Source organism: Aquarana catesbeiana, linkage group LG06, assembly GCF_042186555.1.
Source record: "Aquarana catesbeiana isolate 2022-GZ linkage group LG06, ASM4218655v1, whole genome shotgun sequence".
Taxonomy (NCBI): domain Eukaryota; kingdom Metazoa; phylum Chordata; class Amphibia; order Anura; family Ranidae; genus Aquarana; species Aquarana catesbeiana.
In genome coordinates, this window is record NC_133329.1 from 244,125,426 (window position 1) to 244,143,346 (window position 17,921).

General features: G+C 41.5%; 1 protein-coding gene across 6 annotated transcripts in view; it reads right to left on the minus strand.

Annotated features, from left to right (window-relative positions):
- Positions 1-17,921, minus strand: part of HECW2 (HECT, C2 and WW domain containing E3 ubiquitin protein ligase 2) — a 479,776-nt gene that overhangs the window by 197,828 nt on the left and 264,027 nt on the right. The gene's annotated exons all lie outside the window — the stretch shown is intronic.

The window sequence follows — 17,921 nt, forward strand, 5'->3', positions numbered from 1 at the left end:
TGGATTTATATTCATACAGCTTTTCAGGCCCACCATTAGCAGGAGCTTTATGCTCCACAGCTACAAGTCCTTGTAGTGAAGCACTTGTTGCCATATCTCTCTTGGCTCTCCCGAATCCTTCATGGGGTTGAATTTGTCCATGTTTCTTACATGAGGGACCTCCATCTTTCCCACCAGCTCCTCAGACATATTCATTTCTATATGTGTGACTGTTTAAGTACAGCTATCTTATCTATACCATGTACAATAAGAAGTGTTGATAACACATGTACTGTTTACATTTTGTTAAAATTTTGTACTTTTTTGCAAAGTGTCTACTAAATACTAATATAGTATATTTTTTGGCATTTTCTGCATTATAGAAACCCTGTACCCAACTTGACATAAGAAGAAGGACTGATTTGTCTGTAACATGTAAGGTGTCAACGCCTGTATGCATCACTACTAGCCTGCTTGTTCTCAGGGCCGTGGGTTCACATACCAATTTTGGGTACCTTGCATCTTTGATTTTATTGAAGTCACCAATGTTCTTATCCATTTTTGTTTATATGTATTTGCAATAAAATGTATTATTTTTATAATACTTGGTCTGTCTATAATAGATCCAATAGGGGTTCTCTCTAGTGTTCTTACACTGGGCATTCCAAGTACTTCCAGATAAGGAATATACAGATAAGTAAAAATTCCTATTATCTTAATCATACAATACAGGACACAGAACTTGAATTCTTAGACCATGGGATGCACCCAAGCAATAAAACAGAAGGGTGGGCAACAACATAGCAACTTAGAACTGCCAACAGGTCCACAAGAAAAGCAAGCATCTATGAATCCAAGCAAATACTCACATAGGAACTTAAAGCACCTTGTCCACTATGGCCCCTTTTACACTTATGAGACTTGTCCTGCGACTTGGGACTGCAAAGTCGCATGACAAGTCGTACCCCATGATTTCCAATAAGTACCATTCATATCTGTGCGACTTCAAGTCGCACCGACTTCAAAGTAGTCCCTGTACTACTTTGGTCCGAATTTAATGCGAGTTGAGGTCCATAGACCTCAAGCCTACACAGGCATTACCTGAAATTGCAGCAAAATCGCACGACTTTCAAGTCGCAGAAGTGTGAAAGGGGCCTATGTAGAACTTGGAAAAAGTGTGAACAGGACCAGGTGGTGGTGGTTTCGTTCTGTCGCCTGATGCAAAACACCCGTCGCTCAAAAAAGTACAGGAGCTTCCTTTTTGGCAGATTACAAGCATTTTGGCCCCACAGACTTCAATAGAAATGCCTGACTTGAGCATTTTACAAGTGCTTTGTCACTCGTTTTCTGCTCAGCAACTCTCCACCACTAATTTCTTCTCCCTCTCATCCTCCTAATGCTTTCTTTTGGCTAATCAAAAATGCCTGAAGCTCTAAAATGCTTGTAATACACTTCTAAAATGCTTTAAAAACGCTTGAGAAAATGCCTGAAAAACACCAGTAAATTGCTACACTCAGGTGTGAATGGAGCCTTTGGTTCCACAGGCGGATTGGGGGTTCAAAGTGATTTCTCAGCAAAATAAAGCATGGAGACATAGATGGATAGGTGAAGCTTGCTTTGAATATTAAAAATGAATTAAATAGCATTTTCGATTGTCAGGGAATCCCTGTGAAGCGCCTGAAATGCAGATCTGCGCATATGCATGGTATTTCCAAAAATGTGCACTTGCTCATACACACGAGCATGCATACGCACACATACGTGCACAGTTCCTGTTGGCACCAGTCTATTTAAAGGATCCTCATGCCCAGGTTATGTCTTGACTGATCTTTAGCTGTTCCCTTTCTCCTGTGTTTATCCTGTATAATGTCCTTGTTGCTGACCTGGCTTGCTCCTAACCTGAACTTGGAATCCTTCTTCCACAGTTCCCAATCCATTTCCTGATAAGACAGCGCTTTTGGAGTCAGTCTGCACATGCTCAATTTGGTGTGTATTGCTAGAGATTTTTTTTTTTCTTGGGAGGGTGCATGTGATCAGCACAGAGCCAATCAGCACTGTCCAGACAGAGGGTCAGGGGTCCTGCAGCCTCAAAGGATAGTCAGAGGAGAATGAAAACTCACAAGACTGCTATATACTGCTGATGAGAAAAGGGATTTAGCAGTTTATATTTACTAAAATAATTGCATTTCCATGTTCTGTGTGCTGTGGGAGACCAGATATAGTGAATGCAGTGTACTGGGTTTAGTAACACTTAAAGTCAAGGCTTGTATTGCATAGAAGGAGATATCACTGAAATAAATATTAATGGGATGAGAATGACTCTAACAAACATGATGAAAAATATGTGCTCTTCCCATACAATATAATATATCTCAAATAGATGAAATTCCCTTGGAAATATTTGGCTAATATTATTCAAAAATAAAGGTTTATAGCTTTATCAGAAGAGCTCCAAAGAGCGGAGATAATATTTAAAAGAGAAATTCACCTTTCAAAAAAAAATAATGCACACATTTTGCAAGAAAATTGGATCAGGGGAACTGGCAGCAGGAGCTGGAACATGTTACATGTTCCACCCTAAATATGAGTGAAACATGTAACATGTTCCAAAAGGTGGACTTATCATTTAAACATAAACAAGAGAATCTTCAACAGATTGAACATGAATGGTCTGAATTCTCCAGATATTCATGGTGGTCAAAATTCAAACATACAGTATCAATGTGGGGAAAAACTTAAAATTGCTTCTGCAGCAGGAAATATTGTATTGCATCCAATAATTAGATGTATCATTATTATATTATGTATTATATTTCAAATATGTTTAATGTTTAAACTGAAAAGGTTTTCTAGAATAATCAGAAATGAAACGAGGAAAGGAGAAGAATGGTTACAGAATATGCTTAAGAAAGATCATTTCTGGTTTTGTTGACTCCGCTTTGGATAATGAAACATTTGGAACAATTACTTCAAAGCCTGTATGATTGGGATAAGGATGGTGAGTGGATGAATTAAAATTAAAATATGATTAAATTCATATTTCAGAGGTGAATGTAAGTAATGTGTCCGTAAAAAACACAGAGCAGAGCTCGGCCTCGTCACCGCCTCATTGGCTCTTACTAACAGCAGCAGGAGTCAATGAGGAGTGAGAGAGTCTCGGTTCTCTTGCACATTGCACGATCGAGATCTAACTGTGTGTCGGGAGAAGGCAGTGAATATCGCTAGTGGCTATAGCAGCTGCTTGCGATAGTCGCAAGTGAATCTGGCAGGCTCATTGTAACCAAGTTGATCGATCAACTTAGTACATTCAGCCTACCAATTAATGGTTCGAACAGTCTATGGCTGACCTTACTTAGGCTTTTCAGTGATTGATGGTTTAACCACTTCAATACCATGCACTTCCCCCCCTTCCTGCCCAGGACAATTTCAGCTTTCAGTGCTGTCACACTTTGAATGACAATTGTGCAGCCATGCAGCGCTGTACCCAAACTAAATTTTTATAATTTTCTTCCCACAAATAGAAAATTTCTTTTAGTGGTATTTGATGACCACTGGGTTTTTTATTTTTTGTTAAACAAACTAAAAAAGACTGAAATTTAAGAAATATAAAAGTTTTTCTTCATTTCTGTTAGAAAATTTAGTTTTCTCCTTCACTGATGGGCACTGATGAGGCGGTATTAATGGGCACTGATGAGTTGGCATTGATAGGGTGGCACTGATGAGGAGGCAATAATATGTAGAATCGATGGACACTGATAGGTGGCACTGATATATAGAACTGATAGGCACCGATAGGCGGCAATGATATGCAGCACTGATGGGCAATGATAGGCGGCACTGATGAGCATTGACAAGCGGCACTGATGGGCATGGATGGGCACTAATATATGGCACTGATGGGCAGCACTGAGGTACTGAAAGTCATTACTGATGGGCACTGATGGGCATCTGTGAAGGGCACTGACAGGCGTTACTGATGGGCACCGATTGGCACTTTGGTGGGCACTGACTGGCATCTTGGTGGGCATTGATTGGCAGCTGTGGTGGGCACCTCTGATGGGGCTACGCTGATAATCAATGCACTGAATATCAGCGCAGACACCCCCCAGTTAGGAGAGCCGCCGATCCGCTCTCCATGTCAGCTCGAACCGAGGAAAGCCAATTACCGGCACTTACTGGTTCCCGCTGTGACCAGCTGTGATTGGTCACAGCTGATCACGTGGTAAAGAGCCTACGTCATAGGCTCTTTACCAGGATCGGAGATGTGGTGTGTCAGAGCGACACACAGCACCACCAATTGTGGCTTGTCTTGCTGGACGTCATAAGACGTCCCGTCAGGATAACGGAGCCACATTGTGGATGTCAATCCGCAATGAGGTGGGCGGAAAGTGGTTAAAGGTTTTATGTTTTTAAAGTATGCATATGTTATGTATACCTTGTTATGGTTAAAATTTAAAACAATGTAGATGTATGAATGTCTCCATATGTAAATATGGTGTACTGAATATCCATCAATCATTTTTAAATCAAGTAGAGGTCTGAGGGGAGCTCTGTCCCTCCTCCACCCCTCCCTGTTCTTAAATTACCTTGCAGCTAGCAGTTGAAACTCATAATTACAAGACTTCAAGGCACAGCCCCCACTGCTATGTCAGAGGGGGGAGGGAAGCCCACCTTTGTGAAACAAAGAACTTGCAGAAAAACTAAATCCACCCATACATGAATTGAAATTCAGCCGGTTCAGCGGGGACTGGCCGAATTTTGATCCATTTATGGGCAGACAGATTGTATCCAAATCGTCATGCGATCAACCTGGGTACAACCACCCCGTCGGATTTTTCATGCTATAGCCGCTAGCAGTAATCATTGTATTGTATGTACACTGTATTACACTGTGTATAATACACTGTATTATATGTAATACAATAGCGTCGTGGAAGACATTTCCCCTTCAACACTGAATGTGTAGATGGGAGAAGGAAAGAAAATCGAGTAAACTATGGGCTGCTTAAAGTGGAACATTACCCATAACAACATGATAAAAAATAATGTTTTTCAGCAAGGAACATTCATTCCACATTAATAATTATGCTACCAAAATTTGTGTTTGCTATAAATTGCCTCCAGCATTGTTCCTGTTTCTTCTTGCTGGAGGCTGCCATTTTGCTGAAGCGAAGTGCCCTTGAACAGCAGTAAATCATAAAGTATCCTAAACCCATCAATTTAACGGTTGCAAAAAACAGTTACATTCCTGGAATAATATAATTCAGTAGGCGGGACTTGCTCAGTAGTGTTCGGTGCTTCGAGGGAGCAAGTCCCGCCTACTGACTGTCGTACTGGATGGAGTTTGTTTCTGGCCATTCGCTGGAAAGCCGTGGTGTGACGTCACCAGCCACTGAGTGTCAGGTTGCCATACAAGCTTACTAAAGCTTGCCGTCTGGTAAGCGTACAGTACATACTGTGGTGGATCTCCTCACATGTTGGGTGTCTGTGTGATCGATTAACCTCACCCTTATTTGTTCCGAACACTTTTGGATGGTTTTATTCACGGACTTTTCATCATTACATCCACATTCCTTATTGTTGGGACTAATTTTTACCACCCCTTTATGTCTTTTGGCACGTATATTGTTAATTTTGTACATCTCTTTGGGTCCATCACGGATCCTCTGACCGTATTTATTCACATATGCCTATATATGTTATTCACTTTTTGTAGCGCTACTCACGTTTTTTATATTATTACTGTATTTGTGTATATCTCACATCTTTGAACTGCAGCTTTTTATTAATTTTTCATTTTTATCAGGTAGCGCGGTATACATTTTTTTCTGTTTTACATACATTCCTGGAATACATGGGATTGCTAACTGTCACATTTGCCCTCAACCAAACCAAAACCAGTGTCCTCAACCAAACTGTCAAACCAGGGCTGTGAACAGGTTGGGGTAGAATCTCTGAAACCTCTCCTTTTTTGGAATGGGGGCAAGGACGCCCTGTTAGAGGAGCTGCAGGAGAGCAGCATATAGATCCACCCACTTTTGTGTGTAGGACAGCAAGTTTGAGAGCATGAAGTGGGGTAGGACGAAGACTGAAACTCTAGTTTGTAGTGCCTAGATAAAACTTTCTGGACCCAGACCTCACGAAGGCCAAGAAGTGTCACCCCACACTGACAAGTGAGGGCATTCCTTCATTGTGAGCAGAGCTTGTTCCCAGACTTGGTGGGCTTAAGATTCCATGGTGGAAATGTGAGCGGAGCTTGTACCAGGACCTAGGAATCTGAAGGGAAAAAAAGGAATTATTTTTTGTCTCTGGAACTGAAAGCTTGCCTGCATGAGCTTTTGCCATCTTCTGAAGTAGTCTTAACTCTTGAAACTTCCTTTAAGTGTCCAAGAAGTCACCAAGAATAGGTTCCCTTTCAAAGGGCATTCTTAAAAAGGCACATCCTGCATAAGGTTCTGCAGATTAACACTTGAGCAAAAGAGCAACAGAGATGAAACAGATGAAACATATCTCCCTACATTGGTTGCACCTGTCTATCTGCAGTCTTCTCTTCTCTACAGCCATTCAACATGCCATATTTACGAAGCTTGTCTGAGAAGTTAGAAAAGAGGGGACGGAGAGCTGCAGCTACACTCTGCTGCATTCAGTGAGGAGAGCTCTGAAAGCTGATTGGAGGAAGAGACACCCCCCCCCCCTTCACACAGCTCAGAGGAACAGAGATGAGGCTGTCAATCAGCTAAAGGCCCTTCTCCTGTCACCATTTTTCTCTTGGTGTCAGGAAAACTTGTCAGAAGTGACTAACGCTGAGGAACGAAGCAGCAGACAGAAATTCTATTTTGTGCTCTTAAATGAGACAAGTACACACTACGGAAGAATATGCTTTGTACAGTGGGGCAAAAAAGTATTTAGTCAGCCACCAATTGTGCAAGTTCTCCCACTTAAAAAGATGAGAGAGGCCTGTAATTGTCATCATAGGTATACCTCAACTATGAGAGACAAAATGTGGAAACAAATCCAGACAATCACATTGTCTGATTTTTTTTAAAGAATTTATTTGCAAATTATGGTGGAAAATAAGTATTTATTCACCTACAAACAAGCAAGATTTCTGGCTCTCACAGACATGTATCTTCTTCTTTAAGAGGCTCCTCTGTCCTCCACGCATTACCTGTATTAACCACTTGCCGACCGCCTAACACAGATATACTGCGGCAGAATGGCACGGGCAGGCAAAATCACGTACCTGGTCATCCCCACCCCCCACCCCCCCCCCCCCGGTGCCCGAGGCGGTCGGCATCGTTAGGGGAGCGATCCATGGTGAGGGGGAGGCCACTCATTTGTGACCACTCCCTCGCGATCGCTCCCAACGAATGAAAATCTTCCTCTGCTGCTGTAATGTAAACAGCGGCAGAGGAAGTGATGTCATCTCTCCTTGAGTCAGTCTTTTAGTTCCGGCGCTGAGAAGAGAAAACATCAAGTAAGTGCACCAACACAACACTTACAGTAGAACACTCTAGGCACACATTTCACCCCCCAGTCACCCCCCTGCACCCCCTGTCACAGTGACACCAATAGCAGTGTTTTTTTTTTTCTGATTATTGCATTGGTGTCATTTGTGACAGTTATAAGTGGTAGGGTAGTTAGTGATAGGCCCCTTTAGGTCTAGGGTACTCCCCTAACCCCCCCAATAAAGTTTTAACCCCTTGATCAACCCCCATCGCCAGTGTCACTAAGCGATCATTTTTTTGATCGCTGTATTAGTGTCACAGGTGACGCTATTTAGGGAGGTAAGTATTTAGGTTCTCCGTCAGCGTTTCATTTCGTCAGGGACCCCCATATACTACCTAATAAAAGGTTTTAACCCCCTGATTGCCCCCTAGTTAACCCTTTCACCAGTGATCACCGTATAACTGTTACGGATGACGCTGGTTAGTTAGTTTATTTTTTATAGTGTCAAGGCACCCGCCGTTTAATACCTAATAAAGGTTTAACCCCCTGATCACCCGACAGGTGATACAATTTAGGTTTTAGGGTCAGATAGGGTCTGTGTCGTTCCAGGCAGCGTCAGGTTAGCGCCAGTACCGCTAACACCCACGCACACAGCATACACCTCTCTTAGTGGTATAGTATCTGAACGGATCAATATCTGATCCGATCAGATCTATACTAGCGTCCCCAGCAGTTTATGGTTCCCAAAAATGCAGTGTTAGCGGGATCAGCCCAGATACCTGCTAGCATCTGCATTTTGCCCCTCCGCCCGGCCCAGCCCACCCAAGTGCAGTATCGATCGATCACTGTCACTTACAAAACACTAAACACATAACTGCAGCGTTCGCAGAGTCAGGCCTGATCCCTGCGATCGCTAACAGTTTTTTTGGTAGCGTTTGAATCAGTCGCTAACAGTCAGGAGTTTTTTTACCTGTGAGTCTCACTACTGTACCACTAAATTTAGAGCCCAAAATGGCAAATCGAAGGTACAGTAGTGAAGAGGCCTACACATTTCTGAGCATGACAGATAGTGAAGAGGAAGTCACTCATCTGTCAGATTCAGGCTCAGAATACGATCCTGTAGAGGACAGCGGCTCCATGACAGATAGCTCTGACGACGGAGTTGTGGTCCCTGCCAAGGTCAGGCGTACCAGACCCCGAACTTCTTCTGCTGTTGTTGAGGTGCAGGAACCGCAGGTCCCTCGTATGGAGCAGAGCAGTACTAGCGCCGCTATTCCTTCTGGTGAACTGGCAAGCACCAGCGGCCTAGTACACCCCGGTCGTAGTCAAACCAGCACTGCAGTAACACTTGGTGACGTGGTGAGTCCCATAAGTGCAGTTCAAGCTGGTGAGGTGGCAAGCACAAGTAGTGTCCCGCTGCCACCAAGAAGAAGACAAACACAGGCCCGTCGTGCCCATAGTGCCCTTCCCGCTGCAATCCTAATTGGGAACCCACCACTTCTGCAGCACCCGTACTTCCCCCATTCACATCCCCAACCAAATGCAGTCGGCTGCATGAGAGTAATTTTCTTTATGTCCTCCCAAGTACCCCTACCCAACGAACCCCCCAAAAAAGATGTCGTGTCTGCAGCAAGCGCTGATATAAGAGTGACACCCGCTATTATTGTCCCTCCTGTCCTGACAATCCTGGTCTTTGCATTGGTGAATGTTTTGAACGCTACCAAACACTAGGTGAGTTTTAGCGTAGAGTACAGTATTGCACAGACTAGGCACACTTTCACAGGGCCTCCCAAGATGCCATCGCATTTTGAGAGACCCGAACCTGGAACCGGTTACAGTTATAAAAGTTACAGTTACAAAAAAAAGTGTAAAAAAAAAAAAAAAAAATATATATATATATATATATATATATATATATATATATATATATATATATATATATATATATATATATATATTGTAAAAAAAACAAAAATAGTTGTTGTTTTATTGTTCTCTCTCTCTCTCTCTCTCTATTGTTCTGCTCTTTTTTATTCTATTGTGCAATGTTTTATTGTTATTATGTTTTATCATGTTTGCTTTTCAGGTATGCAATTTTTTATACTTTACTGTTTACTGTGTTTTATTGTTAACCATTTTTTGTTTTCAGGTATGCCATTCAGCTGCAGCGCGGATTTATTTATCTTGACAGCAACAGCGTTTTCTCCCACGATACATAAAGCCATGACTCCAGCGCTGTCGGAGGTGATATATGCCGAAGCATAGGGGCAGTAGGGGCGGAGGAGCGATTTGCTCCTAACTTTTGGGGCGGATGCCCCCATGCTTCGGCATATATAAATGGTGCATGTATGCCCATCATTAGAAGTGGGTGGATGAAGGGAGGTATTCTAATGGTGGGCATACCCACCGATCAATCTCTTTTTTCCGTTCAGCCCACAGGCTGCATAAAAAAAAAGATTACAATATGTGCCTAACAGGGACCAGCAACGTACTGGTATGTTGCTGGACTTTGAGTGGTTATACCAGAATGATGCCTGCAGGTTTAGGTATCATCTTGGTATCATTCTTTTCAGCCAGCAGTGAGCTTTCATGTAAAAGCAATCCTAGCAGCTAATTAGCCTCTAGACTGCTTTTACAAGCAGTAGGAGGAAATGTCCCCCCCTCCCACTGTCTTCCATGTTTTTCTGTGGCTCTCCTGTCCAAACAGGGAACCTGAGAATGCAGCCGGTGATTCGGCCAGATGACCATAGAGCTGATCAGAGACCAGAATGGCTCCAATCATCTCTATGGCCTAAGAAACCGGAAGCTACGAGCATTTCATGACTGGGAAAGCATTTTATAACACTGATCTTGGTGTGGTCAGATGCTTTGAGGGCAGAGGAGAGATCTAGGGTCTAATAGACCCCAATTTTTTTAAAAAAAGAGTACCTGTCACTACCTATTGCTATCATAGGGGATATTTACATTCCCTGACATAACAATAAAAATGATTAAAAAAAAAAATGAAAGGAACAGTTTAAAAATAACATAAAAAAGCAAAAAAAAAATAATAAAGAAAAAAAAAAAAAAAAAGCACCCCTGTCCCTCCCTGCTCTCGCGCAAAGGCGAACGCAAGCGTTGGTCTGGCGTCAAATGTATACAGCAATTACACCATGCATGTGAGGTATCACCGCGAAGGTCAGGTCGAGGGAGGGTAGACCTCCTCTGTAAATCTAAAGTGGCTTTTAAAAATGTATGTAGTTTGTCGCCACTGCACGTTTGTGCGCAATTTTAAAGCATGTCGTGTTTGGTATCCATGTACTCGGCCTAAGATCATCTTTTTTATTTCATCAAACATTTGGGCAATATAGTGTGTTTTAATGCATTAAAATTAAAAAAGTGTGTTTTTTCCCCAAAAAATGCGTTTGAAAAATCGCTGCGCAAATACTGTGTGAAAAAAAAATGAAAAACACCCGCTATTTTAATCTGTAGGGCCTTTGCTTTAAAAATATATATAATGTTTGGGGGTTCAAAGTAATTTTCTTGCAAAAAAATTATTTTTTTATGTAAACAAATAGCGTCAGAAAGAGCTTTGTCTTCAAGTGGTTAGAAGAGTGGGTGATGTGTGACATAAGCTTCTAAATGTTGTGCACAAAATGCCAGGACAGTTCAAAACCCCCCCAAATGACCCCACTTTGGAAAGTAGACACCCCAAGCTATTTGCTGAGAGGCATGTGGAGTCCATGGAATATTTTATATTGTGACACAAGTTGTGGGAAAAAGACACTTTTTTTTTTGCACAAAGTTGTCACTAAATGATATATTGCTCAAACATGCCATGGACATATGTGGAATTACACCCCAAAATACATTCTGTTGCTTCTCCTGAGTACGGGTATATCACGTGTGAGACTTTTTGGGAGCCTAGCCGCGTACGGGACCCCGAAAACCAAGCACCGCCTTAAGGTTTCTAAGGGTGTAAATTTTTGATTTCACTCCTCACTGCCTATCAAATTTTCAGAGGCCATGGAATGCCCAGATGGCACAAACCCCCCACAAATGACCCCATTTTGGAAAGAAGACACCCCAAGCTATTTGCTGAGAGGTATGGTGAGTATTTTGCAGAACTCGCTTTTTGTCACAAAGTTTTGAAAATTGAAAAAAAAAATACATTTTTCTTCTCTTTCTTCATTTTCAAAAACAAATGAGAGCTGCAAAATACTCCCCATGCCTCTCAGCAAATAGCTTGGGGTGTCTACTTTCCAAAATGGGGTCATTTGGGGGGGTTTGAACTGTCCTGGCATTTTATGGCCTTCAAAACTGTGATAGGTAGTGAGGAGTGGAATCAAAAATTTACGCCCTTAGAAATCCTGAAGGCTGTTCTTGGTTTTCGGGGCCCCGTACGCAGCTAGGCTCCCAAAAAGTCCCACACATGTGGTATCCCCGTAATTAGGAGAATCAGCAGAATGTATTTTGGGGGGCAATTCCACATATGCCCATGGCCTGTGTGAGCAATATATCATTTAGTGACAATTTTTTTAATTTTTTTGGTCATTATTCAATCACTTGGGACAAAAAAAATTAATATTCAATGGGCTCAACATGCCTCTCAGCAATTTCCTTGGGGTGTCTACTTCCCAAAATGTAGTCATTTGGGAGGGTTTTGTACTGCCCTGCCATTTTAGCACCTCAATAAATGAGATAGGCCGTCAAACTAAAAGCTGTGTAAATTCCAGAAAATGTACCCTAGTTTGTAGACGCTATAACTTTTGCGCAAACCAATAAATATACGCTTATTGACATTTTTTTTACCAAAGACATGTGGCTGAATACATTTTGGACTAAATGTATGACTAAAATTGAGTTTATTGGATTTTTTTTATAACAAAAAGTAGAACATATAATTTTTTTCAAAATTTTCGGTCTTTTTCTGTTTATAGCGCAAAAAATAAAAACCGCAGAGGTGATTGTAACGATATCACGTACTGGACATGAAAAGCTGTAGCTAGCGGCCATGTTGTTTGGAACGCAGCCATGACAGCTTGGCCAACCGTGTACATTACAGAGAAATCTGAACTCCCTCCTCCCTTGTCTTAGGAATTCAAAGCTTTTTAAGTTCAACAGAAAAGGTTATCTCAACAGAGAAAACAGAACCAGGCTAGGTCAGTAAAAAACAGCTTGTTGAAAGGGCAGAGTGTTCAGGCCTGTCGTAAAACTGTCACCCTCTCCATTCAGAGACCCAACAGGCCCTGGTTGTAAAATGTCTGAATACACATCAAGCTTAAAACAGTGGAAAAAGTATGAAATTTCAGCAACTTCCGACTTAGTAATAGCACAGCAATAATGTGGACATATTTAGTTTCCTCAGATAATTTGTATCGTTTCAAGATCAGACACCCCTATGTCAGGTCATATGGGAAACCACCGGTACCCCTTATTCCTACTATCCTCCTTTCCTTGTTTTGAAGGAAATCTCACGCTGAACAATAATATGGATATTTGCAGTCTATAAACACTATAGATGCAGATATATGAATATGTATCACAAAATCTACCTGGGACATGGTCATGAGTGTAGACACCTCCCAGCAACCAAACCCTAAACAAGATGACCAGACGATTGGTTACTGTTCGCCTTCAACACCCCCTTTGATTTGACAGAAAAGAGGAGATGCCAAGACAATGGTCAGTTCTCCTTTTACCATCCACGAAGAAACATCTGCCAAGTTGAGAACCGATTACCTAGCTCATCGATCGAACTCTAATCAACCCTCGGACATTAATTGCAAGTATTCTTCCTTCCCAATTCTACCTTATTTCTTTGTGGCTGTATATTGTCTTTTGAAACATCTTTTTTCTGTAAATGTTTTATTTGCATCAACTTTGACCTTTTCATAATAAACCCTTATGTTGAAAAGTGTTAACCTTGTCTCTAAAGCTCTTAATGCAAGCTATAAACGAACCTGCCTCTTGAAGGGCGCTACTGTTGTAGAGTAAAACTCTGAGCAGACCTGTCCGTGGTGGCAGTGTGTGTGGCAGACGCTTATTCTAAAATTATAATTGGTATTTCTAAAATTACGAGTCTCCCCCGGCTCGGTCTTTTAAACGGGGGTGGTGGCAGTTAAAGGGTTAATTGTGTAATTAGCCCAGTGACAATCACTCTCAGGCTGCTGGCACCTAGATTGTGGGCCCGCAAGCTGGAAAATCTTTGTGCTGGGCGCAGCTGAGAGTGGCATTGTTACGTAAGTGACAGCATGGTGTGAGGTTGGCCGGTCCTTCGTTGCAAGTTAGCGAGGAGGGCAGGGATCTGACACCCGCGTTCATCACAGTGATCAAATACTATCAAAAGAAACCTCTATTTGTGGGAACAAAAGGACGCAAATTTCGTTTGGGTACAGCATTGCATGACCGCGCAATTAGCAGTTAAAGCGACGCAGTGCCAAATTGTAAAAAGTGCTCTGGTCAGGAAGGGGGTAAAACCTTCCGGGGCTGAAGCGGTTAATGGCACCTGTTTGAACTTGTTATCAGTATAAAAGACACCTGTCCACAACCTCAAACAGTCACACTTCAAACTCTACTATGGTGAAGACCAAAGAGCTGTTGAAGGACAGCAGAAACAAATTTGTAGACCTGCACCAGGCTGGGAAGACTGAATCTGCAATAGGCAAGCAGCTTGGTGTGAAGAAATCAACTGATGGAGCAATAATTAGAAAATGGAAGACATACAAGACCACTGATAATCTCCCTTGATCTGGGGCTCCACGCAAGATCTCATCCCGTGGGGTCAAAATGATCACAAGAACGGTGAGAAAAAATCCCAGAACCACACGGGGGGACCTAGTGAATGACCTGCAGAGAGCTGGGACCAACGTAACAAAGGCTACCATCAGTAACACACTACGCCGCCAGGGACTCAGATCCTGCAGTGCCAGACGTGTCCCCCTGCTTAAGCCAGTACATGTCCGGGCCCGTCTGAAGTTTGCTAGAGTGCATTTTGATGATCCAGAAGAGGATTGGGAGAATGTCATATGGTCAGATGAAACAAAAGTAGAACTGTTTGGTAGAAACACTCTACCAAACACTCATCGTGTTTGGAGGAGAGAGAATGCTGAGTTGCAACCAAAGAACACCATACCTACTGTGAAGCATGGGGGTGGCAACATCATGCTTTGGGGCTGTTTCTCTGCAAAGGGAACAGGACGATCCGTGTACATGAAAGAATGAATGGGGCCATGTATCGTGAGATTTTGAGTGCAAACCTTCTCCCATCAGCAAAGGCATTGAAGATGAAACGTGGCTGGGTCTTTCAGCATGACAATGACCCCAAACACACTGCCCGAGCAACGAAGGAGTGGCTTCGTAAGAAGCATTTCAAGGTCCTGGAGTGGCCTAGCCAGTCTCCAGATCTCAACCCCATGGAAAAACCTTTGGAGGGAGTTGAAAGTCCGTGTTGCCCAGCGACAGCCCCAAAACATCACTGCTCTAGAGGAGATCTGCATGGAGGAATGGGCCAACATACCAGCAACAGTGTGTGACAACCTTGTGAAGACTTACAGAAAACGTTTGACCTCTGTCATTGCCAACAAAGGATATATAACAAAGTACTGAGATGAACTTTTGATATTGACCAAATACTTTTTTTCCACCATAATTTTCAAATAAATTCTTTAAAAAAAATCAGACAATGTGATTGTCTGGATTTGTTTCCACATTTTGTCTCTCATGGTTGAGGTATACCTATGATGACAATTACAGGCCTCTCTCATCTTTTTAAGTGGAAGAACTTGCACAATTATTGGCTGACAAAATACTTTTTTGCCCCACTAAAATGTCTGGAGGTTAACTACCACTTTAAGCTTGGTAGAGATATCAGCTGGTTGGTAGTCTTCCTGTGCAGAAAATGGTTTGCTTCTCTCAGAGTAGACATCCATTCACCCAAGGAAGCTAGCAAAAAAAATAAGGCTTGCTGGAAGTGCTAGGATTATCCTTACAGCTTTGTTTGCCAGTGTCCAATCACCTAAAGGCAGCTGCATAATCCATTGTCCAAGATCTTGTGTCCTGTAATATGCAATTAATACAAATCTGTGTACATTTACCTAAAATTAAGGTAAATTTTTATCTGTAGAATAAAATAAAAGAAAAGGTGCTACCCCTTTAAATCAACTAAAATGTGTAAACTAATACATCTGTAAAAACCTCTGTCCACAATAATGCGGAAATAACATGATACAAAGAATGCAACAAGGTGTCAGAGCAAATTATCTATAGCATGAAATGTCCATATGTCTTTAAGGATAGACAAACACTGTGCTCCTTCAGGAATTATAAGTGCTCAAATCTTCCAATTACTGTGCTCCAAGTGAAAAAATATATGTATATGCGCTCATCAGAACCTTTCAGCCACCAAGTGACCATCAAGCAGAAAGTAATCAGATCCATGCACCGGCGTGCGTTCCACCATACGGAAGTTCTAGAAAGTGTTGCAGCAAATGTAGTATGAGGCTCGTATTTCAATGCATTTTACGACTACGCGCGTCATCAGGAAATAGATGACGCGTGTAGTCGTAAAATGCATTGAAATATGAGCCTCATACTACATATGCTGCAACACTTTCTAGAACTTCCATATGGTGGAACGCACACCGGTGCTTTTGTACAGCGAGCTGATAGTGAGAGACAGCTGAAAGCTGCACATGCTGAGCAAGCGATTATACTATGATATTGTAAATGCATTTATTTTATTCTGTTATGAGTGTTTACTACAATAAAACATACTACACTATACATGATCCTCTTGTGGTCCCTCCTGGAGCATTTTAATATAGTGTTACAAAGTTGGAGTAAAGGAGAGCTGCTGGAGAATTGGAATCTGTTCCTATGAGAAGTGGATCTGTTTACTTTCTGCTTGATGGTCACTTGGTGGCTGAAAGGTTCTGGTGAGCACATAAACATATCTTTTTTCACTTGGTGGAGCACAGTAATTGGAAGATTTGTGCACTCTAATTCCTGAAGGAGCACAGTGTTTGGCTATCCTTAAAGATATATGGACTTTTTATGTTATGGATTATTTGCTCTGATACTTTATTGCATTTTTGTATCATTTTATTTTTGCATTGTTGTTGACACAGGTTTTTATAGATGTATTATTTTAGGTTGATTTAAAGGGCAGCGCCTTTCCTTTTATTTTATATCTTGATTATCATTATAGTGGGGTTGACACTATTAAAGGGGTAGCAGCCTTTTATTGATCTATATAGGTTTAGGCACCAATTTAGTTATTTGGCGCCCTTATATCTATTTGTTATTGTTTTCACAAAATTATTCTGTAAGCATAGTATGGACTGTAGTTTTTTTTGTATTTAACTGATACAGTTAGAGTGCAGCGAAGTCCTTTAACAAGCACCTCTCTCAAAGTAAAGTTTATCAAGTTAGTATAACCATCAAAAAGCAGGAACCAAAAAGTGCATGCATGTATCTTTGCCGCCTGTTAGTGTCGCCCAGAAGCCACCTATATAAATCTCACCTTCCAGCTCATAAAAGCAAAGTTCTGACATGCCCTCCTCAGTTAAGGAACATAGGGGGTGTGCTAGAGGTATTGACTGATGTAAGTACATCCAATGTCCTTGGTTCACAGGATCCTACGTCTCTAAGAATGACACTGATGGGAAAGCAACAAGTATGTGCAGGCCCGTTGTGATACCTGCTTTTTACTTGCTTCTGCTATTATCACTTGTGTACACTACTATCGGTATTTGCATAATGAGGTTTTCTATCTATATTTTGAACTATTTCTTCATTGAAGTGGGTGATCTTGTTTACGATGAAAAGGAAAGAAAAACAAATTCTTTTGATATGCAAATTGTATTACATCAGAAAAAAAGATGTACATTTCAAAGGCCTGTGTATGTCACATTGGCATTCAGGTCAGCCAACCAGATATATAATTTATATCATGCATTTTCTGGGATTACCCCATATTTGAATCTATTCACTTTAATTATTCACAGGCTTCAGTTCTACACAGTTCGAGCATCTAAATAATTGTTTGCTGTAACACTAATATGTATAGAATACATAGATTTTTAAAAACACATTTGATAGATAACATATAGTATATAAAAGAAGGTTTTATTGCTTGTTTATCTATCAAAACCAAAAGGGAGGTTTTTTTTGTCTGTGTCCTGGGGAGATTTTGCTTCACTTTCTGTCCCAGAGGCAAAGCAGTAAGAGGATATCTCCCAAAAGCAAGGGATATCCAATATTAGACACCCATCACTGAACAGATTTCCTCATTTAAAGATTTTGCCCACCACCAATTCAATGGTAACTCATATATTTTAGTTTTCTCATCACCTTCTGTAACAATGGTCACAAAGTTCAGGGCTGTTGGTGATTCTCCCCAATGAGGTCACAGACAGCAGTAAAATCCTGACATGGCTTCTAACCCTTCCACATTATTTTTTTGCAAAACTGAAAAACATGGTTTTACATAATTGTTAAAGAGGTTTAAACCT